Genomic DNA, 24,797 nt, shown 5'->3' with positions numbered 1-24,797 from the left:
TTTCCCCCTTTGAGATATGGTGGTCAATATGCTGTCGCCGAGGGGCCTGGAGCCGACTGTAGGCCGACGCCATGGAGCAAGTTGCCGTCGTAGACGCACTTGTTCTACAACACAAGTCCACAAAAATCAGCAGCAAAGTTGATAACGTGCCTCCAGGGGTGAGTGAGATCAAACACCTTTTTGCCCTCCAAAACGAGGCAACATGTTAAAGACCTGTAATGACTCCGTTACTAAGATAGCGCTACAGACACAGGCAGAAAAAAAACGGCTACGTTATCAACATTCGCTCTCCACGTGCATACAACTTGCAGAGAAGTCAAGAAATGCCTGCTAAAAGATTGCTGGTTGCTATTATTGCTTTGCTTTTGCTTTGGTGGCTCGTTTAAAAGACTAAATTTTCAGCCCTTTCTCTTGTCTACGACCATACCACAGGGAAAGCACCGGTTCTCGTCCGATCACCGAAGTTAAGCCCTGTCGGGCGGGGTTAGTACTTGGATGGGTGACCGCCTGGGAATACCCCGTGTTGTAGACTTTTCATTTTCTCGGCCGTTTTATTTTGCATATGTTCATTTTTTCTTTCTTTTACTACCACCTTTGGCTATTCCAGTGGCTGGAAAGCACAAATAACTTTTTACACATTTCAGGAGACTCAAAAGATAGCTAGAAAACATGAAAAGTACCCTTAAAATGATCGCGGGATAAATTAGAATCGAAGTCTCGCGCGCTAACGTTCGCGTGCGAAACGGTTATTTATGACATCAAATTGGCGTGTGTGACATCAAATAATTCGAAGCAAAATGATATTCTGCCTTGCCGAACGGTTTTCAAGCAGCTAAAAGTGCGGAAAACTACGCCAATTCCCAAAGAAATGCGCCCGATCAACAACGGCAAAGCAAACAACACACGCGAGCCGTTGCATATTAACGGTCGACACGAATTCGAGCCGTCAAAACAATTCTATTCATGACTTGACTTGGAGAATGACGGAGGCTCGGACCGTTGTCTAGTTTAGTCAACGAACCACCAACACAACAATCGTAAGGTAGAAATCAACTCACGGTTTGGCCAGCACTTCTCCTGTTACTTTCCTTGTCCTTTGCTCTTTCCATACTGTAAGTCGACGAACGTTACTTCGAGGACAAACTTGGCGGGGATCGAGTCAATGATTGACCGCCTGCCGAAACAAACGCAAATCGGAAAAGCCACCTTCTTCAGTTCAGTACAACATGGATGCATGACAACACGAGTTCCAGCGCACTCGCCTTTTCAGTTGCAGCTGGAAATCCTTGCCTTGCTTGACACGTTCCTTCGTTGTTCACTGTGCCCAGTCGTCCAGCCCGGCCCGGCCAACTGACGAACAAAGCAAAGCGTCAATCATTAACCATCCACCATTCACAGGGCCAACACTTGCACTTTTTCGGGGGCGAGCGCGAACGCAGGCCCCCACTACCAGAAATTATACGCTCGAGTTACCCACATTTGGGGTAATCGCAAGGGTCAACCCGATCGAAGTGCAATGAAAGGGCCTCGCCTTGAGAGGACTGCCTCCTTGATCACAGTACCTCCCGCGTCAGGTAAGTTTTTTTGTGTTTAAGGTAGACGGCCGGGCTCCCTTACGGGAAGTGCAATGCCCGCCGACTGACAGCCTCATCCATAGCGTGGATACAGTGCAAGTCCAACACTAATGGGTCTACCTAAGGTAGGGAACACCTACAAAAGTAGCCAGTTCGCCAACTTCGCCAGGGAATCGAACCCTGCCTACCTTTTCCAGAAATTCCCAAACCCAAAACCCCACGCACATAACAAATTAAACAAGACAGACTATACATAACAGAACAGGACACAAGCCTCAGTACAGTACACCAACTAAGGAGACCCAGTACAAGAGGACACGAAACAAAAATGCCCAGATTAGGACCATGCAAGGGGAGCCAAGCTAAACAGAAACACCTAAAATAGGGCCAAGCAAGAATTACAAGCTGAGGGTAAGCTGACCAGCAGCCACAGAAGCAACTACACCGCGAGCGCCCCATTGACGATGAAAATAACGCTGTCGACGGGAGGACTTAAAACGCTTGAAAAACAGCGGAAGGATGAAACGCACACGAGTTTTCACCTTGATGATCACAGTCGCAGCGCCCGGAGGAATGTCACGAAAGCGGTGATCATTCCGGGATTGCCAGATAGCGAACTTACAAACATTAAGAAGATAAACAAAGACACGAGGAGTAGCACGCAACTCATCAGAGTTAAAACCAAAGAGAACGTGGCGAGGAAGAATAACAGGGCACATAGGGGAGAAACCAAACATAAGAGACTGGAGCCAAGACAAAACACTCTGAGCAAGAGGACAAAAGAAGAACAAATGCTCAAGAGACTCAATGGGGGCACCACAAAAACAAGACAGAGGGACTGGTAAACCAAAAGAAACAAGACGCTGCGCGGTGTAGAGAACGCCATGAGCGATCTTCCAATTGAGGTCAATAACCTGGCGATCGGGATCGAAGAAAGTGAGAGAGCGCCACGTGGTGGGCCAATAGAGGGCACCAAACGTGGACGCAAACTTCACAACACAATGCGGTTGAACAACGTTCTCGGAAAGAAGGTACAAATAACAGGATTTGGTGGTCATATAAGAAACAGGAGTACAAAAATGGGGACAGAGAGAGCCAAAAACCAAGGAACGGCGAGACGCCGAAAACGAACCATCAAGACTCTGCCACGCAATCAGGAGCGACTTGTAGAAAGGCGGCAGGAGACTCGAGGTAAAGGAAAAAGGGTCAGAAAAGACTTCAGCGGGAGAAGCATCAAAACAAGACTTGAACCAAAAAGACATGAAGGACACCCAGCCAGAAGGAGAAGAGGCAAAGCGCTTAACCCACTGACCGAGGAGAGACCAGACTTTGAATTTAATGTCAACAACAGAAAAACCACCAAGCAAAGGAGATTGAATGACCACCGAGCGAGAAACCAGTTCGCGCTTGCCGCTCCAGAAAAAGGAAAAAACCAAGGCAGAGAGCTCTCTCAGGACCCAAGGTGGAATGTGAACCAAAGAGGCCACGTACCAGATCCGAGAGAGGGCCAAGGCATTGATGACAAGAGACTTGCCACGAAAAGACAAGGAGCGAGCACGCCAAGACTTAAGAACGTTGTCAACCGCAGTGATGCGAGGCCGCCAGTTATCTTCCTCAAGATTCCCAACACCCACAAAAACCCCAAGGGCTTTAATTTTGACGGAGCTCCACTCCAAAGCAACTGGAGGGTCAATGCGACCAGACCAGCTACCAAGCCAGAGACCCTTGGACTTGGACTGGTTAAGTTTTGAGCCAGAAGCTTTCTCAAACAGAGAATACACCTCAAAGGAGGCCTTGATGGAATCATCAGATGTCAAAATAAGCGATGTGTCGTCAGCGTATTGGGAAATGGGGGACAACGGAGGCAGACCAGGAAGACAGAGACCGGGAATACGAGGGTTGCAACGGATATTAGCTGCAAGAACCTCGGACACGAGAACATAAAGAAGAGGAGACAGGGGACAACCTTGCCTGACACCCCGAGACAAGCTAAAAAAGGGAGAAAGATAGCCATTAACATTGACTGCGCTCTGGACTCGAAAATAAAACAAGTCAACCCAAGAGATAAAAGAAGGGCCAAAACCCATGGAGGACAGAGTGGAGCGCATGAACACCCAGTCAACACGGTCAAAGGCCTTCTCCTGGTCAAGGGACAGAATGGCGATGGGGGTGCCAGAGGAAGAGGCAAACTCAACGACGTCACGAAGAAGAGCAACGTTTTCGCCGATGAATCTGCCAGGGACCCCACAAGTCTGATCTTTATCGACCACCAGATGAATGACCTTGAGCAATCGACCAGCGATTACACGAGCGGCTAGCTTATAATCAACATTTAAGAGGGTGATCGGGCGCCAGTTACGAGGATCCAAGCGATCACCCTTCTTAAAGGACAAAGAAATGACACCACGGCGTTGAGAAAGGGATAGACAGCCAGAATCAAGACACGAATTGAGAACAGAAACAAGATCAGAGCCAAGGACATCCCAGAACTTGAGGTAGAATTCCATGGGAAGGCCATCGAGACCAGGGGCCTTACGCCTAGCCATACCCTGGAGAGCCGCAAGGCACTCACCAGGAGTAAGGTGACCTTCACACACAGAAGCTTGGTCAGAAGACAAAGAAGACGGGAGGTTGCCAAGAAGAGAAGCCTGGACAGAGGGGTCAGTAGTACCAGCAGTGAACAGGGAGGAGTAGAAAGACGCAAAGGAGTGGCACAAATCCTGAGGAGAGGAAATGATAGAACCATCACTCTCCCTCAACGCCGAGATCCAGCGGTCGGCAGCATTTTTCTTTTCAAGACGGAAGAAATAGGCAGAGGAGGTTTCACCATCCTCAACCCATCTTATACGGGAGCGAACCTGCGCCCCCTTAGCAGCTTCAGAGTCAATGATGGCCAATTGAGACAGGACCCCATGGTAAGGAGCAAGACAGGAGACAGATCCGGCGTCGATCCTGGCCTTGAGATGGTCAGCAAGGCGGACAAGGAGGTCCCTGTTTCTGGAACGAGCAGCAGATCTGTCGCAGCAAAAACGAATCGTGAGGCCCTTAATGATGCTTTTCCCCTTCTCCCACCACTTAGCCAGGGAAGGAAAGCGAGGGATGGAGGCACGCCACGATGACCAAGCATCAGTGATGAGCTTGATATACTCATCATCTTCCAGGACAGAAACATTAAGTTTCCAGAGACCTGGACCAGGGGGAATGACGTCCGGGACAACAACAGACAGAGAGACACCGCAATGATCAGAAAAAGGACACGGGACGAGATCACAAGACGAGACAGAAGATACCCAAACATAAGGGACACCAATGAGATCAATACGGGACGCAAGACGCCCATTCCACCTGGTCCAGGTAAAACCAGAGGCCGAGGGGTGTAAGTACCTCCAAATGTCGATGGCACAGCAGGAATCAAAAAGGTTCAGCAAGGAAGAAGAGCTCTCACGAGAAGAATCAGAGGGATCAGAGCCAGAACGATCAAGGGAACGGTCAAAGACCGTGTTAAAATCACCAGCAAGGATAGTTGGTATCGAAGGATCAATCCTAGTATGGAGGTCATCCAGGAACTGATCCCGAGCAGGGTTGCGATTCGGACAATAAATACAACAAACACGAAATAATTTGGCACAAAACGAGAATTCACATTGCAAGAAACGCCCATCAGCATCACACCAGGAATTTACTAAGGTTAACGAAGAGCGAAACAAAACAATGCAGCCACAAGAATGAGCAGAACCAGGGGACACAGCAGAACCAAAACCAGAAGACTGAAACCACAAGGAACATTCAGAAACAGAGATACAATGAGTTTCCTGGAGGCAGACAACGTCCACGCTCGCAGGAAGAGATCGCAACCACTGCACGAGACCAGTCCGTTTGGACTGATCCCGAATACCGTTACAGTTTAAGGTGAGGATGGACAAAGCCATCACACAAAAAAGATAAGTAGCCATCCAAAATCAAAAAAACATTCACTTTCTAATAAATGACCTCGCCCTGGCCAGGCGTGCTGCCGAAACAACCCCAGGTGGCAACCGGCTGGAGGCATCAGTACTCTTTTTAGGCCTTGTGGACGAGCTTTTAGCAACGGGTGCAGCAGAAGAGGAGGGGGGAGCAGAGGACCCACCCCCAACGCTCGCAGAGGAAGGAGCGCCGGTACTCTTCTTGAGCTTTTTGGATGGAATTTTGGACTTGGGCCCAGGAGATGGAGAAGAGGGAACAGAAGGCCCACTCTCAACATCCTCAGAGGAATCCCCCGAAATGGCCCGCTTACGTGGATCAGACGCCAGAGACATCTCAGTATCCACAGGGGTGGCCATACTACTAATACTTTCGCTGACGTTACTATTTTCGTTTCCAATAATACTTTCATTTACGTTATTACTAAGGATAGATTCACAACTATTACTATTACTTAAATTACTGTTATTTATGTTAATTTGGGAGACATTACATAATTCACCCCCGGGTGGAGCCTCACCCGGTCCACAATTTGCCATAATTGATTGACTCAATTGAGAGTCCAATTCATCTAATTGGTTAAAGCGCTCATCAAGAGCCGCATGCCCTTCATCCACAACAACTGGTTCATTATCACCATCAGGTTGGCTGAAAGCGGTAACCACCGCTTCAGCCACACTGGCTGCATCAGCCAAAGCACAATCTTCAGAACATGCAGACGCCAAGGCCTGCGCATCTTCCGACACGGACCTGAACCTAGCATCAGGGTCTTCAGCCTGTTGAGGGCCATGGGAAGGGTCACCTGCCGGAACAGGGGGGGGGTTGCCAGCAACACCCCAAGGATTAGGGCAGTGGCGTGCAACATGGCCAGGCTGATGGCATCTGAGGCACTTGCCTTTATCGGGGCAAGCAGAAGCCTTGTGACCACCCTTAGAGCAGATGTCGCAGGTCAAGGGCTGGTCCCGATACCACACCTTACACCGGAAACCTTCCACAAAAACAAAACGGGGGATGTCCTTCTTCACAATCATACGGACCAACCGAGTGCCAGTACACACATCGGGGATGTTGGTCCAACGCTGGTACCCCACACCTTTAACAACGCCAAAATTGCCAAGGACAGTGGCAACAGGGTCGTCAGGGAATTCAAAGGGGTAATTGTAAACCAAGACATTCACCACCCGAGGGGGGGGAGGTGCAGGACGAACGATTAAACATCGAACTTCATTTATAGTAACCTCACCCAGCTCCTCCAAAGTCTCTTTAGCAGAATTACTTTCATTGCTAAAGGAAACACGGGCGACACGCCCAGAACACAATTGAATGGAAACTACTTTATAATTAGGGTGGTTATTAACGAAATATTCTAGCACCCATTTGGCAACATCAGGAGATGTAGTCTCAGCTGAGAAGCCCTTGCAGTCAATATCGATAGTGCGCGACAATGAGCGACGCACCATAATGACAACGAAGAAACCCCAAATGGGGAAGAAGAAAAGTTAAGCCCGGATGGGCGTGCACCCCACCGGATGGGTACCCCGCGCCAACCAAACAACAACTCAAAAACCAACAAGAAACTCGAAGCAAATATGGCGCCGAAAATCGCCCAAAAAGATGATGAAAAGTGTAGCGTCGAAAACGCAGAAAGCTCAAAAAGCTTTACAACCAGAGAACTGGCGTACTTACCAAAAGAGACGGGAGTGAAGACTTTTGGCGCACCACAAGGATAGGGCCTCCGGCCATACACTCTAAAGCGTCAGGTAAGTATGAAAATTCTTGACGCGGGGGCCGTCAAAGGCAAACCTCCTTACCTCTATATCCTTGTGGTAGTGCTTTGCGGGCGTGCTAGAACCTCCAGCCTCACTTCTAGGCGGCTCTAGAGTAGCTTCCCTCCTCAGTCTGTGCCTGCCGACAGAGAAAAACGCCAGACATTAGTGTCAGGAGGAGGCTTTCTTTGATTTCTTTCTTTGATTGAATGAAGGTTTCTTCCCCGAGGGGAAGTGGGCCGCACTCGGAGGTAGTGCTATACCGAGGCAACCCGTGGCTGGGACGAGGCAAGCCTCTTTTCCACAGCCCAGTTCCAAAAATCAGTTTAATATATGAGCTGCTCAATGAGCAGCGTATCAGATATTAAGCTGATAAGAACAGATACTACACTTGATCTTAGCCAAAAGGCCGAGAAGCGATACCGGACCTTCCCTCCCCTAGGAGGGTGGTCCAGGGTTTCCCCCTTTGAGATATGGTGGTCAATATGCTGTCGCCGAGGGGCCTGGAGCCGACTGTAGGCCGACGCCATGGAGCAAGTTGCCGTCGTAGACGCACTTGTTCTACAACACAAGTCCACAAAAATCAGCAGCAAAGTTGATAACGTGCCTCCAGGGGTGAGTGAGATCAAACACCTTTTTGCCCTCCAAAACGAGGCAACATGTTAAAGACCTGTAATGACTCCGTTACTAAGATAGCGCTACAGACACAGGCAGAAAAAAAACGGCTACGTTATCAACATTCGCTCTCCACGTGCATACAACTTGCAGAGAAGTCAAGAAATGCCTGCTAAAAGATTGCTGGTTGCTATTATTGCTTTGCTTTTGCTTTGGTGGCTCGTTTAAAAGACTAAATTTTCAGCCCTTTCTCTTGTCTACGACCATACCACAGGGAAAGCACCGGTTCTCGTCCGATCACCGAAGTTAAGCCCTGTCGGGCGGGGTTAGTACTTGGATGGGTGACCGCCTGGGAATACCCCGTGTTGTAGACTTTTCATTTTCTCGGCCGTTTTATTTTGCATATGTTCATTTTTTCTTTCTTTTACTACCACCTTTGGCTATTCCAGTGGCTGGAAAGCACAAATAACTTTTTACACATTTCAGGAGACTCAAAAGATAGCTAGAAAACATGAAAAGTACCCTTAAAATGATCGCGGGATAAATTAGAATCGAAGTCTCGCGCGCTAACGTTCGCGTGCGAAACGGTTATTTATGACATCAAATTGGCGTGTGTGACATCAAATAATTCGAAGCAAAATGATATTCTGCCTTGCCGAACGGTTTTCAAGCAGCTAAAAGTGCGGAAAACTACGCCAATTCCCAAAGAAATGCGCCCGATCAACAACGGCAAAGCAAACAACACACGCGAGCCGTTGCATATTAACGGTCGACACGAATTCGAGCCGTCAAAACAATTCTATTCATGACTTGACTTGGAGAATGACGGAGGCTCGGACCGTTGTCTAGTTTAGTCAACGAACCACCAACACAACAATCGTAAGGTAGAAATCAACTCACGGTTTGGCCAGCACTTCTCCTGTTACTTTCCTTGTCCTTTGCTCTTTCCATACTGTAAGTCGACGAACGTTACTTCGAGGACAAACTTGGCGGGGATCGAGTCAATGATTGACCGCCTGCCGAAACAAACGCAAATCGGAAAAGCCACCTTCTTCAGTTCAGTACAACATGGATGCATGACAACACGAGTTCCAGCGCACTCGCCTTTTCAGTTGCAGCTGGAAATCCTTGCCTTGCTTGACACGTTCCTTCGTTGTTCACTGTGCCCAGTCGTCCAGCCCGGCCCGGCCAACTGACGAACAAAGCAAAGCGTCAATCATTAACCATCCACCATTCACAGGGCCAACACTTGCACTTTTTCGGGGGCGAGCGCGAACGCAGGCCCCCACTACCAGAAATTATACGCTCGAGTTACCCACATTTGGGGTAATCGCAAGGGTCAACCCGATCGAAGTGCAATGAAAGGGCCTCGCCTTGAGAGGACTGCCTCCTTGATCACAGTACCTCCCGCGTCAGGTAAGTATGAAAATTCTTGACGCGGGGGCCGTCAAAGGCAAACCTCCTTACCTCTATATCCTTGTGGTAGTGCTTTGCGGGCGTGCTAGAACCTCCAGCCTCACTTCTAGGCGGCTCTAGAGTAGCTTCCCTCCTCAGTCTGTGCCTGCCGACAGAGAAAAACGCCAGACATTAGTGTCAGGAGGAGGCTTTCTTTGATTTCTTTCTTTGATTGAATGAAGGTTTCTTCCCCGAGGGGAAGTGGGCCGCACTCGGAGGTAGTGCTATACCGAGGCAACCCGTGGCTGGGACGAGGCAAGCCTCTTTTCCACAGCCCAGTTCCAAAAATCAGTTTAATATATGAGCTGCTCAATGAGCAGCGTATCAGATATTAAGCTGATAAGAACAGATACTACACTTGATCTTAGCCAAAAGGCCGAGAAGCGATACCGGACCTTCCCTCCCCTAGGAGGGTGGTCCAGGGTTTCCCCCTTTGAGATATGGTGGTCAATATGCTGTCGCCGAGGGGCCTGGAGCCGACTGTAGGCCGACGCCATGGAGCAAGTTGCCGTCGTAGACGCACTTGTTCTACAACACAAGTCCACAAAAATCAGCAGCAAAGTTGATAACGTGCCTCCAGGGGTGAGTGAGATCAAACACCTTTTTGCCCTCCAAAACGAGGCAACATGTTAAAGACCTGTAATGACTCCGTTACTAAGATAGCGCTACAGACACAGGCAGAAAAAAAACGGCTACGTTATCAACATTCGCTCTCCACGTGCATACAACTTGCAGAGAAGTCAAGAAATGCCTGCTAAAAGATTGCTGGTTGCTATTATTGCTTTGCTTTTGCTTTGGTGGCTCGTTTAAAAGACTAAATTTTCAGCCCTTTCTCTTGTCTACGACCATACCACAGGGAAAGCACCGGTTCTCGTCCGATCACCGAAGTTAAGCCCTGTCGGGCGGGGTTAGTACTTGGATGGGTGACCGCCTGGGAATACCCCGTGTTGTAGACTTTTCATTTTCTCGGCCGTTTTATTTTGCATATGTTCATTTTTTCTTTCTTTTACTACCACCTTTGGCTATTCCAGTGGCTGGAAAGCACAAATAACTTTTTACACATTTCAGGAGACTCAAAAGATAGCTAGAAAACATGAAAAGTACCCTTAAAATGATCGCGGGATAAATTAGAATCGAAGTCTCGCGCGCTAACGTTCGCGTGCGAAACGGTTATTTATGACATCAAATTGGCGTGTGTGACATCAAATAATTCGAAGCAAAATGATATTCTGCCTTGCCGAACGGTTTTCAAGCAGCTAAAAGTGCGGAAAACTACGCCAATTCCCAAAGAAATGCGCCCGATCAACAACGGCAAAGCAAACAACACACGCGAGCCGTTGCATATTAACGGTCGACACGAATTCGAGCCGTCAAAACAATTCTATTCATGACTTGACTTGGAGAATGACGGAGGCTCGGACCGTTGTCTAGTTTAGTCAACGAACCACCAACACAACAATCGTAAGGTAGAAATCAACTCACGGTTTGGCCAGCACTTCTCCTGTTACTTTCCTTGTCCTTTGCTCTTTCCATACTGTAAGTCGACGAACGTTACTTCGAGGACAAACTTGGCGGGGATCGAGTCAATGATTGACCGCCTGCCGAAACAAACGCAAATCGGAAAAGCCACCTTCTTCAGTTCAGTACAACATGGATGCATGACAACACGAGTTCCAGCGCACTCGCCTTTTCAGTTGCAGCTGGAAATCCTTGCCTTGCTTGACACGTTCCTTCGTTGTTCACTGTGCCCAGTCGTCCAGCCCGGCCCGGCCAACTGACGAACAAAGCAAAGCGTCAATCATTAACCATCCACCATTCACAGGGCCAACACTTGCACTTTTTCGGGGGCGAGCGCGAACGCAGGCCCCCACTACCAGAAATTATACGCTCGAGTTACCCACATTTGGGGTAATCGCAAGGGTCAACCCGATCGAAGTGCAATGAAAGGGCCTCGCCTTGAGAGGACTGCCTCCTTGATCACAGTACCTCCCGCGTCAGGTAAGTATGAAAATTCTTGACGCGGGGGCCGTCAAAGGCAAACCTCCTTACCTCTATATCCTTGTGGTAGTGCTTTGCGGGCGTGCTAGAACCTCCAGCCTCACTTCTAGGCGGCTCTAGAGTAGCTTCCCTCCTCAGTCTGTGCCTGCCGACAGAGAAAAACGCCAGACATTAGTGTCAGGAGGAGGCTTTCTTTGATTTCTTTCTTTGATTGAATGAAGGTTTCTTCCCCGAGGGGAAGTGGGCCGCACTCGGAGGTAGTGCTATACCGAGGCAACCCGTGGCTGGGACGAGGCAAGCCTCTTTTCCACAGCCCAGTTCCAAAAATCAGTTTAATATATGAGCTGCTCAATGAGCAGCGTATCAGATATTAAGCTGATAAGAACAGATACTACACTTGATCTTAGCCAAAAGGCCGAGAAGCGATACCGGACCTTCCCTCCCCTAGGAGGGTGGTCCAGGGTTTCCCCCTTTGAGATATGGTGGTCAATATGCTGTCGCCGAGGGGCCTGGAGCCGACTGTAGGCCGACGCCATGGAGCAAGTTGCCGTCGTAGACGCACTTGTTCTACAACACAAGTCCACAAAAATCAGCAGCAAAGTTGATAACGTGCCTCCAGGGGTGAGTGAGATCAAACACCTTTTTGCCCTCCAAAACGAGGCAACATGTTAAAGACCTGTAATGACTCCGTTACTAAGATAGCGCTACAGACACAGGCAGAAAAAAAACGGCTACGTTATCAACATTCGCTCTCCACGTGCATACAACTTGCAGAGAAGTCAAGAAATGCCTGCTAAAAGATTGCTGGTTGCTATTATTGCTTTGCTTTTGCTTTGGTGGCTCGTTTAAAAGACTAAATTTTCAGCCCTTTCTCTTGTCTACGACCATACCACAGGGAAAGCACCGGTTCTCGTCCGATCACCGAAGTTAAGCCCTGTCGGGCGGGGTTAGTACTTGGATGGGTGACCGCCTGGGAATACCCCGTGTTGTAGACTTTTCATTTTCTCGGCCGTTTTATTTTGCATATGTTCATTTTTTCTTTCTTTTACTACCACCTTTGGCTATTCCAGTGGCTGGAAAGCACAAATAACTTTTTACACATTTCAGGAGACTCAAAAGATAGCTAGAAAACATGAAAAGTACCCTTAAAATGATCGCGGGATAAATTAGAATCGAAGTCTCGCGCGCTAACGTTCGCGTGCGAAACGGTTATTTATGACATCAAATTGGCGTGTGTGACATCAAATAATTCGAAGCAAAATGATATTCTGCCTTGCCGAACGGTTTTCAAGCAGCTAAAAGTGCGGAAAACTACGCCAATTCCCAAAGAAATGCGCCCGATCAACAACGGCAAAGCAAACAACACACGCGAGCCGTTGCATATTAACGGTCGACACGAATTCGAGCCGTCAAAACAATTCTATTCATGACTTGACTTGGAGAATGACGGAGGCTCGGACCGTTGTCTAGTTTAGTCAACGAACCACCAACACAACAATCGTAAGGTAGAAATCAACTCACGGTTTGGCCAGCACTTCTCCTGTTACTTTCCTTGTCCTTTGCTCTTTCCATACTGTAAGTCGACGAACGTTACTTCGAGGACAAACTTGGCGGGGATCGAGTCAATGATTGACCGCCTGCCGAAACAAACGCAAATCGGAAAAGCCACCTTCTTCAGTTCAGTACAACATGGATGCATGACAACACGAGTTCCAGCGCACTCGCCTTTTCAGTTGCAGCTGGAAATCCTTGCCTTGCTTGACACGTTCCTTCGTTGTTCACTGTGCCCAGTCGTCCAGCCCGGCCCGGCCAACTGACGAACAAAGCAAAGCGTCAATCATTAACCATCCACCATTCACAGGGCCAACACTTGCACTTTTTCGGGGGCGAGCGCGAACGCAGGCCCCCACTACCAGAAATTATACGCTCGAGTTACCCACATTTGGGGTAATCGCAAGGGTCAACCCGATCGAAGTGCAATGAAAGGGCCTCGCCTTGAGAGGACTGCCTCCTTGATCACAGTACCTCCCGCGTCAGGTAAGTATGAAAATTCTTGACGCGGGGGCCGTCAAAGGCAAACCTCCTTACCTCTATATCCTTGTGGTAGTGCTTTGCGGGCGTGCTAGAACCTCCAGCCTCACTTCTAGGCGGCTCTAGAGTAGCTTCCCTCCTCAGTCTGTGCCTGCCGACAGAGAAAAACGCCAGACATTAGTGTCAGGAGGAGGCTTTCTTTGATTTCTTTCTTTGATTGAATGAAGGTTTCTTCCCCGAGGGGAAGTGGGCCGCACTCGGAGGTAGTGCTATACCGAGGCAACCCGTGGCTGGGACGAGGCAAGCCTCTTTTCCACAGCCCAGTTCCAAAAATCAGTTTAATATATGAGCTGCTCAATGAGCAGCGTATCAGATATTAAGCTGATAAGAACAGATACTACACTTGATCTTAGCCAAAAGGCCGAGAAGCGATACCGGACCTTCCCTCCCCTAGGAGGGTGGTCCAGGGTTTCCCCCTTTGAGATATGGTGGTCAATATGCTGTCGCCGAGGGGCCTGGAGCCGACTGTAGGCCGACGCCATGGAGCAAGTTGCCGTCGTAGACGCACTTGTTCTACAACACAAGTCCACAAAAATCAGCAGCAAAGTTGATAACGTGCCTCCAGGGGTGAGTGAGATCAAACACCTTTTTGCCCTCCAAAACGAGGCAACATGTTAAAGACCTGTAATGACTCCGTTACTAAGATAGCGCTACAGACACAGGCAGAAAAAAAACGGCTACGTTATCAACATTCGCTCTCCACGTGCATACAACTTGCAGAGAAGTCAAGAAATGCCTGCTAAAAGATTGCTGGTTGCTATTATTGCTTTGCTTTTGCTTTGGTGGCTCGTTTAAAAGACTAAATTTTCAGCCCTTTCTCTTGTCTACGACCATACCACAGGGAAAGCACCGGTTCTCGTCCGATCACCGAAGTTAAGCCCTGTCGGGCGGGGTTAGTACTTGGATGGGTGACCGCCTGGGAATACCCCGTGTTGTAGACTTTTCATTTTCTCGGCCGTTTTATTTTGCATATGTTCATTTTTTCTTTCTTTTACTACCACCTTTGGCTATTCCAGTGGCTGGAAAGCACAAATAACTTTTTACACATTTCAGGAGACTCAAAAGATAGCTAGAAAACATGAAAAGTACCCTTAAAATGATCGCGGGATAAATTAGAATCGAAGTCTCGCGCGCTAACGTTCGCGTGCGAAACGGTTATTTATGACATCAAATTGGCGTGTGTGACATCAAATAATTCGAAGCAAAATGATATTCTGCCTTGCCGAACGGTTTTCAAGCAGCTAAAAGTGCGGAAAACTACGCCAATTCCCAAAGAAATGCGCCCGATCAACAACGGCAAAGCAAACAACACACGCGAGCCGTTGCATATTAACGGTCGACACGAATTCGAGCCGTCAAAACAATTCTATTCATGACTTGACTTGGAGAATGACGGAGGCTCGGACCGTTGTCTAGTTTAGTCAACGAACCACCAACACAACAATCGTAAGGTAGAAATCAACTCACGGTTTGGCCAGCACTTCTCCTGTTACTTTCCTTGTCCTTTGCTCTTTCCATACTGTAAGTCGACGAACGTTACTTCGAGGACAAACTTGGCGGGGATCGAGTCAATGATTGACCGCCTGCCGAAACAAACGCAAATCGGAAAAGCCACCTTCTTCAGTTCAGTACAACATGGATGCATGACAACACGAGTTCCAGCGCACTCGCCTTTTCAGTTGCAGCTGGAAATCCTTGCCTTGCTTGACACGTTCCTTCGTTGTTCACTGTGCCCAGTCGTCCAGCCCGGCCCGGCCAACTGACGAACAAAGCAAAGCGTCAATCATTAACCATCCACCATTCACAGGGCCAACACTTGCACTTTTTCGGGGGCGAGCGCGAACGCAGGCCCCCACTACCAGAAATTATACGCTCGAGTTACCCACATTTGGGGTAATCGCAAGGGTCAACCCGATCGAAGTGCAATGAAAGGGCCTCGCCTTGAGAGGACTGCCTCCTTGATCACAGTACCTCCCGCGTCAGGTAAGTATGAAAATTCTTGACGCGGGGGCCGTCAAAGGCAAACCTCCTTACCTCTATATCCTTGTGGTAGTGCTTTGCGGGCGTGCTAGAACCTCCAGCCTCACTTCTAGGCGGCTCTAGAGTAGCTTCCCTCCTCAGTCTGTGCCTGCCGACAGAGAAAAACGCCAGACATTAGTGTCAGGAGGAGGCTTTCTTTGATTTCTTTCTTTGATTGAATGAAGGTTTCTTCCCCGAGGGGAAGTGGGCCGCACTCGGAGGTAGTGCTATACCGAGGCAACCCGTGGCTGGGACGAGGCAAGCCTCTTTTCCACAGCCCAGTTCCAAAAATCAGTTTAATATATGAGCTGCTCAATGAGCAGCGTATCAGATATTAAGCTGATAAGAACAGATACTACACTTGATCTTAGCCAAAAGGCCGAGAAGCGATACCGGACCTTCCCTCCCCTAGGAGGGTGGTCCAGGGTTTCCCCCTTTGAGATATGGTGGTCAATATGCTGTCGCCGAGGGGCCTGGAGCCGACTGTAGGCCGACGCCATGGAGCAAGTTGCCGTCGTAGACGCACTTGTTCTACAACACAAGTCCACAAAAATCAGCAGCAAAGTTGATAACGTGCCTCCAGGGGTGAGTGAGATCAAACACCTTTTTGCCCTCCAAAACGAGGCAACATGTTAAAGACCTGTAATGACTCCGTTACTAAGATAGCGCTACAGACACAGGCAGAAAAAAAACGGCTACGTTATCAACATTCGCTCTCCACGTGCATACAACTTGCAGAGAAGTCAAGAAATGCCTGCTAAAAGATTGCTGGTTGCTATTATTGCTTTGCTTTTGCTTTGGTGGCTCGTTTAAAAGACTAAATTTTCAGCCCTTTCTCTTGTCTACGACCATACCACAGGGAAAGCACCGGTTCTCGTCCGATCACCGAAGTTAAGCCCTGTCGGGCGGGGTTAGTACTTGGATGGGTGACCGCCTGGGAATACCCCGTGTTGTAGACTTTTCATTTTCTCGGCCGTTTTATTTTGCATATGTTCATTTTTTCTTTCTTTTACTACCACCTTTGGCTATTCCAGTGGCTGGAAAGCACAAATAACTTTTTACACATTTCAGGAGACTCAAAAGATAGCTAGAAAACATGAAAAGTACCCTTAAAATGATCGCGGGATAAATTAGAATCGAAGTCTCGCGCGCTAACGTTCGCGTGCGAAACGGTTATTTATGACATCAAATTGGCGTGTGTGACATCAAATAATTCGAAGCAAAATGATATTCTGCCTTGCCGAACGGTTTTCAAGCAGCTAAAAGTGCGGAAAACTACGCCAATTCCCAAAGAAATGCGCCCGATCAACAACGGCAAAGCAAACAACACACGCGAGCCGTTGCATATTAACGGTCGACACGAATTCGAGCCGTCAAAACAATTCTATTCATGACTTGACTTGGAGAATGACGGAGGCTCGGACCGTTGTCTAGTTTAGTCAACGAACCACCAACACAACAATCGTAAGGTAGAAATCAACTCACGGTTTGGCCAGCACTTCTCCTGTTACTTTCCTTGTCCTTTGCTCTTTCCATACTGTAAGTCGACGAACGTTACTTCGAGGACAAACTTGGCGGGGATCGAGTCAATGATTGACCGCCTGCCGAAACAAACGCAAATCGGAAAAGCCACCTTCTTCAGTTCAGTACAACATGGATGCATGACAACACGAGTTCCAGCGCACTCGCCTTTTCAGTTGCAGCTGGAAATCCTTGCCTTGCTTGACACGTTCCTTCGTTGTTCACTGTGCCCAGTCGTCCAGCCCGGCCCGGCCAACTGACGAACAAAGCAAAGCGTCAATCATTAACCATCCACCATTCACAGGGCCAACACTTGCACTTTTTCGGGGGCGAGCGCGAACGCAGGCCCCCACTACCAGAAATTATACGCTCGAGTTACCCACATTTGGGGTAATCGCAAGGGTCAACCCGATCGAAGTGCAATGAAAGGGCCTCGCCTTGAGAGGACTGCCTCCTTGATCACAGTACCTCCCGCGTCAGGTAAGTATGAAAATTCTTGACGCGGGGGCCGTCAAAGGCAAACCTCCTTACCTCTATATCCTTGTGGTAGTGCTTTGCGGGCGTGCTAGAACCTCCAGCCTCACTTCTAGGCGGCTCTAGAGTAGCTTCCCTCCTCAGTCTGTGCCTGCCGACAGAGAAAAACGCCAGACATTAGTGTCAGGAGGAGGCTTTCTTTGATTTCTTTCTTTGATTGAATGAAGGTTTCTTCCCCGAGGGGAAGTGGGCCGCACTCGGAGGTAGTGCTATACCGAGGCAACCCGTGGCTGGGACGAGGCAAGCCTCTTTTCCACAGCCCAGTTCCAAAAATCAGTTTAATATATGAGCTGCTCAATGAGCAGCGTATCAGATATTAAGCTGATAAGAACAGATACTACACTTGATCTTAGCCAAAAGGCCGAGAAGCGATACCGGACCTTCCCTCCCCTAGGAGGGTGGTCCAGGGTTTCCCCCTTTGAGATATGGTGGTCAATATGCTGTCGCCGAGGGGCCTGGAGCCGACTGTAGGCCGACGCCATGGAGCAAGTTGCCGTCGTAGACGCACTTGTTCTACAACACAAGTCCACAAAAATCAGCAGCAAAGTTGATAACGTGCCTCCAGGGGTGAGTGAGATCAAACACCTTTTTGCCCTCCAAAACGAGGCAACATGTTAAAGACCTGTAATGACTCCGTTACTAAGATAGCGCTACAGACACAGGCAGAAAAAAAACGGCTACGTTATCAACATTCGCTCTCCACGTGCATACAACTTGCAGAGAAGTCAAGAAATGCCTGCTAAAAGATTGCTGGTTGCTATTATTGCTTTGCTTTTGCTTTGGTGGCTCGTTTAAAAGACTAAATTTTCAGCCCTTTCTCTTGTCTACGACCATACCACAGGGAAAGCACCGGTTCTCGTCCGATCACCGAAGTTAAGCCCTGTCGGGCGGGGTTAGTACTTGGATGGGTGACCGCCTGGGAATACCCCGTGTTGTAGACTTTTCATTTTCTCGGCCGTTTTATTTTGCATATGTTCATTTTTTCTTTCTTTTACTACCACCTTTGGCTATTCCAGTGGCTGGAAAGCACAAATAACTTTTTACACATTTCAGGAGACTCAAAAGATAGCTAGAAAACATGAAAAGTACCCTTAAAATGATCGCGGGATAAATTAGAATCGAAGTCTCGCGCGCTAACGTTCGCGTGCGAAACGGTTATTTATGACATCAAATTGGCGTGTGTGACATCAAATAATTCGAAGCAAAATGATATTCTGCCTTGCCGAACGGTTTTCAAGCAGCTAAAAGTGCGGAAAACTACGCCAATTCCCAAAGAAATGCGCCCGATCAACAACGGCAAAGCAAACAACACACGCGAGCCGTTGCATATTAACGGTCGACACGAATTCGAGCCGTCAAAACAATTCTATTCATGACTTGACTTGGAGAATGACGGAGGCTCGGACCGTTGTCTAGTTTAGTCAACGAACCACCAACACAACAATCGTAAGGTAGAAATCAACTCACGGTTTGGCCAGCACTTCTCCTGTTACTTTCCTTGTCCTTTGCTCTTTCCATACTGTAAGTCGACGAACGTTACTTCGAGGACAAACTTGGCGGGGATCGAGTCAATGATTGACCGCCTGCCGAAACAAACGCAAATCGGAAAAGCCACCTTCTTCAGTTCAGTACAACATGGATGCATGACAACACGAGTTCCAGCGCACTCGCCTTTTCAGTTGCAGCTGGAAATCCTTGCCTTGCTTGACACGTTCCTTCGTTGTTCACTGTGCCCAGTCGTCCAGCCCGGCCCGGCCAACTGACGAACAAAGCAAAGCGTCAATCATTAACCATCCACCATTCACAGGGCCAACACTTGCACTTTTTCGGGGGCGAGCGCGAACGCAGGCCCCCACTACCAGAAATTATACGCTCGAGTTACCCACATTTGGGGTAATCGCAAGGGTCAACCCGATCGAAGTGCAATGAAAGGGCCTCGCCTTGAGAGGACTGCCTCCTTGATCACAGTACCTCCCGCGTCAGGTAAGTTTTTTATATTTAAGGTGGACAGCCAAGCTCCCCGAAGGGCAGTGCAATGCTTGCTGGCCTACAAGCTCATCCATCATAGTGGCTGGGGGTGCAAAGCCAACTAGATGGTCCACCTAGGGTAGGGAACCCCTACTCAACGTAGCCAGTTCGCCAACTTCGCCGGGGAATCGAACCCCGCCTACCCGGTCAGAAATTGAACACACTTCGACAGACACGGGCTTTACACGACGTCAAAGACGATCACGGGACAGACGTAACGACAAACATAACAAGACACAAACGGAACTGATACAAGCCTCTGTGCAGTACACCAATAAAGGAGACCCAGCACGAGAGGACACAAAAACAAAAAACGTTCGGATTAGAAGCATGGAGCTACTGCCCAGATTCGAGCAGACAAAAGACAACTGTCTAGATTCAGACAGACAAAAGACCCACAACCCAGCTTGAGACTAAAGATGAAGAACGAGACGATCGCCGACCACGGATGCTACAGCACCACGGGCCCCCCACTGGCGATGGAAATAGCGACGTTTCCTGGAAGACACAAACCTTTTGAAATGAATGGGAAGATGGAAGCGAACACGCGTTTTGACGTTCTCGATGACAGAGGCAGCTCCAGGGCGGACATCGCGAAAGCGAAAATCGTTCCGAGCGTGCCATATGAAGAATTTACAGACGTTGAGAATGTAAACAAAAACGCGAGGCACCACAGCTAACTCATCGGAGTTAAAACCAAAAAGGGCATGACGACAGACCAGAGAAGGAACCAACGGAGAGGAAACAAACATTAAGGACTGAAGCCAAGAAAGAACACTATAAGCCAAAGGACAATGAAAAAACAGATGCTCAAGGGTCTCGGAGACCGGACCACAAAAGCAGGACGTGTTAAAGTCATAACCAAAAGAAGCCAGACGAGCAGCGGTGTAGAGGACACCATGAGCGATCTTCCAGGAAAGATCGATGACCTGACGGTCGGTGTCGAAGAAGAAAAGTTCCCTCCACGTAGTAGACCAATAAAGGACACCGAACGTAGGAAGGAACTTTACGACACAGTGGGGGGTAGCCAAATTTTCAGACAGAAGGTACTGGTAACAAGACTTGGTCGTCATCCCAGAGGCAGGGGTCAGAAAGTGAGGTGAAGACGACCCCATCACCAAAGAGGAGCGACCAGCAGAAAAAGAGCCGTCAAGCGAACGCCAGGCTAGAATGAGCGACTGGTAGAAACGAGGCAGAACCCTAGGATCAAAGTCAAAAGGACGAGAAAAAACATCAATAGGGGTGGCATTGAAGCAAGAGGAGAACCAGTAGGTCATGAAAGCGGACCAGCTAGATGGGGAGCTGGCAAAGCGTTTGATCCACTGGGCAACCAGGGACCACACTTTAAACTTGACGCTCACGACCGAAAAACCACCAAGGAGGGAGGGTTGGACAACGACTGAACGAGACACAAGGTCTCGTTTACCCTTCCAGAAGAAATTGAAAGTCAGAGTATTAAGCTCCTTGAGAACCCACGCAGGCATGTGGATAAGTGAAGCCACATACCAGACGCGGGAAAGAGCAAGGGCATTGATGACTAGGGCTCTGCCACGAAGAGAAAGCTGACGCTGCCTCCAAGAAGAAAGTACGTTTTCAACAGCTGCGATACGAGGCGTCCAATTACACTCCTCAAGATTTCCAACCCCGATGAAGACACCAAGGGCTTTGATCTTGGTAGAAGACCAGTCAAGATTGACGGGAGGGTCTTGACGACCATTCCACGAGCCAAGCCACAGACCTTTGGACTTAGAGAGGTTCAGCTTGGAACCAGAACCTCTCTCGTAGATGGAGTAGGTCTCAAAGGTGGCTTTGATGGCATCATCAGAGATGACGATGATGGACGTATCGTCAGCATATTGAGAGATAGGAGGCAGCGGAGCCGGCACACCAGGAAGAGAAAGACCAACGATTCTTGGGTTGGCGCGAATGGAGACAGCTAGGACTTCGGAAACCAAGACATATAACAATGGGGACAGAGGACAACCCTGACGCACACCACGAGACAAGGAGAAAGGTTGCGACAGGTAGCCATTGACATTCACAAAACTACGTACATTATTGTAGAACAGATCAACCCAGCTGACAAAGGAGTCTCCGAAGCCCATAGACTGAAGGGTTTGACGCATAAAAGACCATTCTACACGATCAAAAGCCTTTTCCTGGTCGAGGGAGAGAATAGCGACCGGAACGTTGGACAGAGTGGCATAGTCGACAACGTCCCGAAGAAAGGCTACATTCTCTCCGATGAAGCGACCAGGAACACCACAAGTTTGGTCCTTCTCCACCACAAGATGAATGACTTTGAGGAGTCTACCAGCTATGACTCGAGAAGCAAGCTTGTAATCGACATTAAGAAGGGAGATCGGGCGCCAATTACGAATGTCAAGGCGATCACCCTTCTTGAAAGATAAAGAAATTACACCACTGCGCTGAGAGAGGGAGAGACAACCATCAAGATAACACGAATTAAGGACACAAACAAGGTCCTCACCGAGGACATCCCAAAATTTAACATAAAATTCCATGGGCAGGCCATCAGAGCCAGGCGCCTTACGTTTGGCCATGCCCAGTAGTGCAGACCGGCATTCGCCAACGGACAGAAGACCATTGCAACAAGAGGCCTGCTCGGGAGTCAAAGTCGAGCAGATGTTACTCAACAGTGACTCGCGAGCGGCAGCATCTGTAGGTTCAGAGGTGAACAAGCCAGAATAAAAAGAACAAATGGAGTCACAAAGGCCAGTGATGTTGGAGGTGATAGTGCCATCACTCTCTCTCAGCGCAGAAATACGACGATCAGCTGATCGCTTCTTCTCGAGACGGAAGAAATAAGCGGAAGACCGCTCCCCTTCCTCCACCCACCTAATCCTAGACCTAACTTGAGCACCACGAGCTGCCTCAAGGTCAAACCTGGACAGCTCAGCAAGGGTGGATTGATATGGGCCCAAGCAGGATAGACGACCAAGGTCAACATGAGATTTTAGGTGATCAGCCAGACGAGATAGAAGGGCTCGTTCGGCCCGACGTTCTTTAGCCTTTTTGGAACAATATCCAATTGTTAGATCTTTAATTTTGAATTTGCCAAGCTCCCACCAATCAGATAAGGACGGAAAATTATTTTGAGCAAGACGCCAAGAAAGCCAGAAGTCAGTAATCAATTTGGTATAGTCAGTATCTTGAAGGATGGAGACATTTAATTTCCATAAACCTGGACCAGGGGGGATGACATCAGGAATAGAAAAGGTAAACAACAAGGCACAATGATCCGAAAAGGAAAAAGGAACGATGTCACAAGCTGACACAGACGAGATCCAAGGATAAGGACATCCCATCAGGTCAATGCGGGACGCAAATTGACCGTCCCACCTGTTCCAGGTGAAGCTGGAAGAATTTGGATGAAGGTATCTCCATATGTCAACGACACAACATGAGTCAAAGAGACGGGTTAAGGCAGGAGTACTCTCCCTCGACGTGTCACCGGCACAGGAGCCGAAGCGATCGAGGGTACGGTCGAAGACCGTATTGAAGTCTCCGCACAAAACCGTTGGAATAGATGGGTCAACGGCATCAGCGATGCCATTGAAGAAGAGGTCTCGAGCAGGGTTGCGATTGGGGGCATACAAGCAAAGCACACGAAATGAAACATCATATAAGGAAAACTCACACAACAAGGAACGACCAGGAACTTCACACCAAGAATTAACTAGCCGGAGAACAGATCGATAAAGGACAATGCAGCCGCCGGAACGACGGGTACCAGGAGAAAGAACAAAACTAAATCCAGAAGAAGAAAACCAGGAATTACACTCCACATCGGAGATACAATGAGTTTCCTGCAAACACACAACATCTGCAGTGACAGGAAGAGATCGCAACCACTGCACAAGACCATCACGCTTAGAGGACTCACGAAGGCCGTTGACATTGAGAGAGATTATGGACAGAGCCATAAGGAGATAGGGAGGGAGCTTGAACGAGACTAAGAGCGTCTAGACGGTCGGTCAGGCGACATCTGGGGCATACCCCTATGAGCTCCAGGAGAGGATGGAACCAAAGGGGAGCGAGAACGCACTCGTTGAGGACTCTGGGAAGGAGCCCGACGAGGCCTAGGGGGTTGGGGGGTCTTGAACGGGGACTCAGAACCCGAGTCCGAATCCGTAACAACACCAGAGGGAGACTGACAAGCATTACTGTTTTGGTTTAATTTTGGTAGGGCAGATTCACCCTTTAAACTACTATTAGAACTATTATTAGACCCGGCCACTTTTGGACCAGATACACTATTATAAGATTCTTTAGTCACTTTTGGACCAGCTACATTACTATTAGATACTCTGGTCACTTTTGGACCAGCTACATTATTACTACCAGATACGGAGGTCACTTTTGGACTAGCTACATTACTATTAGATACTTTGGTCACTTTTGGACCAGCTACATTACTATTACCAGATACGGTGGCCGCTTTTGGACCAGCTACATTACTATTAATGGATACAGTTTGAATTTGCTCGACCACAGGTGGGTCGCTAGAGACAATTGCGTTATTTTGGAGGATGCTCTGACTGGCATCAGCTGAGCTCGAGAAGGAGGAGATGGAGGGGGATGAGGAAACAGCAGGGGAAAGCTCCATCTCTTCATCAGTGAATTGATGAATGGAATCCTCAGATCCGGAGAACAAGGAGAGCTGCGATGAGACTGGCTCACCCTGGGAAGACTCTCCCAAGACAACAGACGACTCCACCGCAGACAGGTGAGGAGATGCAAGATCGAGAGACATCAACGGTGGAGGAGCTTGATTTGTCACGGGATCGGCTGGAAGCACAGCATTAGGATCCATGGAGACAGGGGCAGGGGGATCGGGGTTGGGGACAGGGGGATTGGGGGCGGGGGCAGGGGGATCAGGGACGTGGGCAGGGGGATTAGGGTTGGGAGCAGTGGATGGACCCGCAGGAGCATGATGGTTCTGAGGAGTGGTACCCCAGGCATTTTTGCAGTCTTTTGCGAAGTGACCGGGCTGGTGGCAGCGTTTGCACTTGTTTTTGTCCGGACACTCCGCAGCTTTATGGGCCCCTTTGCAGATCGTGCACTTGAGCGGCTGACCAGAATACCAGACACGGCACGGGTAGCCTTGGATATTGCACTGGAACGGGATGTGCTGTTCCAAAGACATACGGACAATACGAGTGCCTGTCGAAATTTGCTTAAAGCCGGAAAAACGCTGGTAAGAGATATCAAG

At 48.8% G+C, this 24,797-nt stretch overlaps 20 non-coding genes across 20 annotated transcripts; 7 read left to right on the top strand and 13 right to left on the bottom strand.

Moving 5' to 3' along the window:
- Positions 1-413: 413 nt before the first annotated feature.
- On the top strand, positions 414-532 carry LOC145466613 (5S ribosomal RNA). The gene has a single exon (XR_014041959.1). It is a non-coding gene; the product is annotated as a 5S ribosomal RNA (ribosomal RNA).
- Positions 533-1,418: 886 nt separating this feature from the next.
- Positions 1,419-1,582, bottom strand: LOC145465685 (U1 spliceosomal RNA). The gene has a single exon (XR_014041675.1). It is a non-coding gene; the product is annotated as a U1 spliceosomal RNA (small nuclear RNA).
- Positions 1,583-7,529: 5,947 nt separating this feature from the next.
- On the bottom strand, positions 7,530-7,721 carry LOC145466113 (U2 spliceosomal RNA). The gene has a single exon (XR_014041820.1). It is a non-coding gene; the product is annotated as a U2 spliceosomal RNA (small nuclear RNA).
- A 449-nt stretch (positions 7,722-8,170) lies between these two features.
- On the top strand, positions 8,171-8,289 carry LOC145466606 (5S ribosomal RNA). The gene has a single exon (XR_014041956.1). It is a non-coding gene; the product is annotated as a 5S ribosomal RNA (ribosomal RNA).
- An 886-nt stretch (positions 8,290-9,175) lies between these two features.
- On the bottom strand, positions 9,176-9,339 carry LOC145465520 (U1 spliceosomal RNA). Its single transcript, XR_014041634.1, has one exon. It is a non-coding gene; the product is annotated as a U1 spliceosomal RNA (small nuclear RNA).
- A 227-nt stretch (positions 9,340-9,566) lies between these two features.
- Positions 9,567-9,758, bottom strand: LOC145466107 (U2 spliceosomal RNA). Its single transcript, XR_014041817.1, has one exon. It is a non-coding gene; the product is annotated as a U2 spliceosomal RNA (small nuclear RNA).
- Positions 9,759-10,207: 449 nt separating this feature from the next.
- On the top strand, positions 10,208-10,326 carry LOC145466600 (5S ribosomal RNA). The gene has a single exon (XR_014041955.1). It is a non-coding gene; the product is annotated as a 5S ribosomal RNA (ribosomal RNA).
- Positions 10,327-11,212: 886 nt separating this feature from the next.
- LOC145465514 (U1 spliceosomal RNA) lies at positions 11,213-11,376 on the bottom strand. Its single transcript, XR_014041627.1, has one exon. It is a non-coding gene; the product is annotated as a U1 spliceosomal RNA (small nuclear RNA).
- Positions 11,377-11,603: 227 nt separating this feature from the next.
- On the bottom strand, positions 11,604-11,795 carry LOC145466092 (U2 spliceosomal RNA). The gene has a single exon (XR_014041814.1). It is a non-coding gene; the product is annotated as a U2 spliceosomal RNA (small nuclear RNA).
- A 449-nt stretch (positions 11,796-12,244) lies between these two features.
- Positions 12,245-12,363, top strand: LOC145466593 (5S ribosomal RNA). The gene has a single exon (XR_014041947.1). It is a non-coding gene; the product is annotated as a 5S ribosomal RNA (ribosomal RNA).
- Positions 12,364-13,249: 886 nt separating this feature from the next.
- LOC145465509 (U1 spliceosomal RNA) lies at positions 13,250-13,413 on the bottom strand. Its single transcript, XR_014041625.1, has one exon. It is a non-coding gene; the product is annotated as a U1 spliceosomal RNA (small nuclear RNA).
- Positions 13,414-13,640: 227 nt separating this feature from the next.
- On the bottom strand, positions 13,641-13,832 carry LOC145466087 (U2 spliceosomal RNA). Its single transcript, XR_014041813.1, has one exon. It is a non-coding gene; the product is annotated as a U2 spliceosomal RNA (small nuclear RNA).
- Positions 13,833-14,281: 449 nt separating this feature from the next.
- On the top strand, positions 14,282-14,400 carry LOC145466579 (5S ribosomal RNA). The gene has a single exon (XR_014041940.1). It is a non-coding gene; the product is annotated as a 5S ribosomal RNA (ribosomal RNA).
- An 886-nt stretch (positions 14,401-15,286) lies between these two features.
- LOC145465502 (U1 spliceosomal RNA) lies at positions 15,287-15,450 on the bottom strand. Its single transcript, XR_014041621.1, has one exon. It is a non-coding gene; the product is annotated as a U1 spliceosomal RNA (small nuclear RNA).
- Positions 15,451-15,677: 227 nt separating this feature from the next.
- On the bottom strand, positions 15,678-15,869 carry LOC145466081 (U2 spliceosomal RNA). Its single transcript, XR_014041812.1, has one exon. It is a non-coding gene; the product is annotated as a U2 spliceosomal RNA (small nuclear RNA).
- Positions 15,870-16,318: 449 nt separating this feature from the next.
- Positions 16,319-16,437, top strand: LOC145466573 (5S ribosomal RNA). Its single transcript, XR_014041939.1, has one exon. It is a non-coding gene; the product is annotated as a 5S ribosomal RNA (ribosomal RNA).
- Positions 16,438-17,323: 886 nt separating this feature from the next.
- LOC145465497 (U1 spliceosomal RNA) lies at positions 17,324-17,487 on the bottom strand. Its single transcript, XR_014041620.1, has one exon. It is a non-coding gene; the product is annotated as a U1 spliceosomal RNA (small nuclear RNA).
- A 227-nt stretch (positions 17,488-17,714) lies between these two features.
- On the bottom strand, positions 17,715-17,906 carry LOC145466074 (U2 spliceosomal RNA). Its single transcript, XR_014041811.1, has one exon. It is a non-coding gene; the product is annotated as a U2 spliceosomal RNA (small nuclear RNA).
- Positions 17,907-18,355: 449 nt separating this feature from the next.
- On the top strand, positions 18,356-18,474 carry LOC145466568 (5S ribosomal RNA). Its single transcript, XR_014041938.1, has one exon. It is a non-coding gene; the product is annotated as a 5S ribosomal RNA (ribosomal RNA).
- Positions 18,475-19,360: 886 nt separating this feature from the next.
- LOC145465679 (U1 spliceosomal RNA) lies at positions 19,361-19,524 on the bottom strand. The gene has a single exon (XR_014041673.1). It is a non-coding gene; the product is annotated as a U1 spliceosomal RNA (small nuclear RNA).
- Positions 19,525-24,797: the final 5,273 nt, after the last annotated feature.

This window comes from Orbicella franksi, chromosome 1 (genome assembly GCF_964199315.1).
Source record: "Orbicella franksi chromosome 1, jaOrbFran1.1, whole genome shotgun sequence".
NCBI classification, from domain to species: Eukaryota; Metazoa; Cnidaria; class Anthozoa; order Scleractinia; family Merulinidae; genus Orbicella; species Orbicella franksi.
Note: the sequence above shows the minus strand (reverse complement) of the source record. Positions and strands in the feature narration are given on the sequence as shown.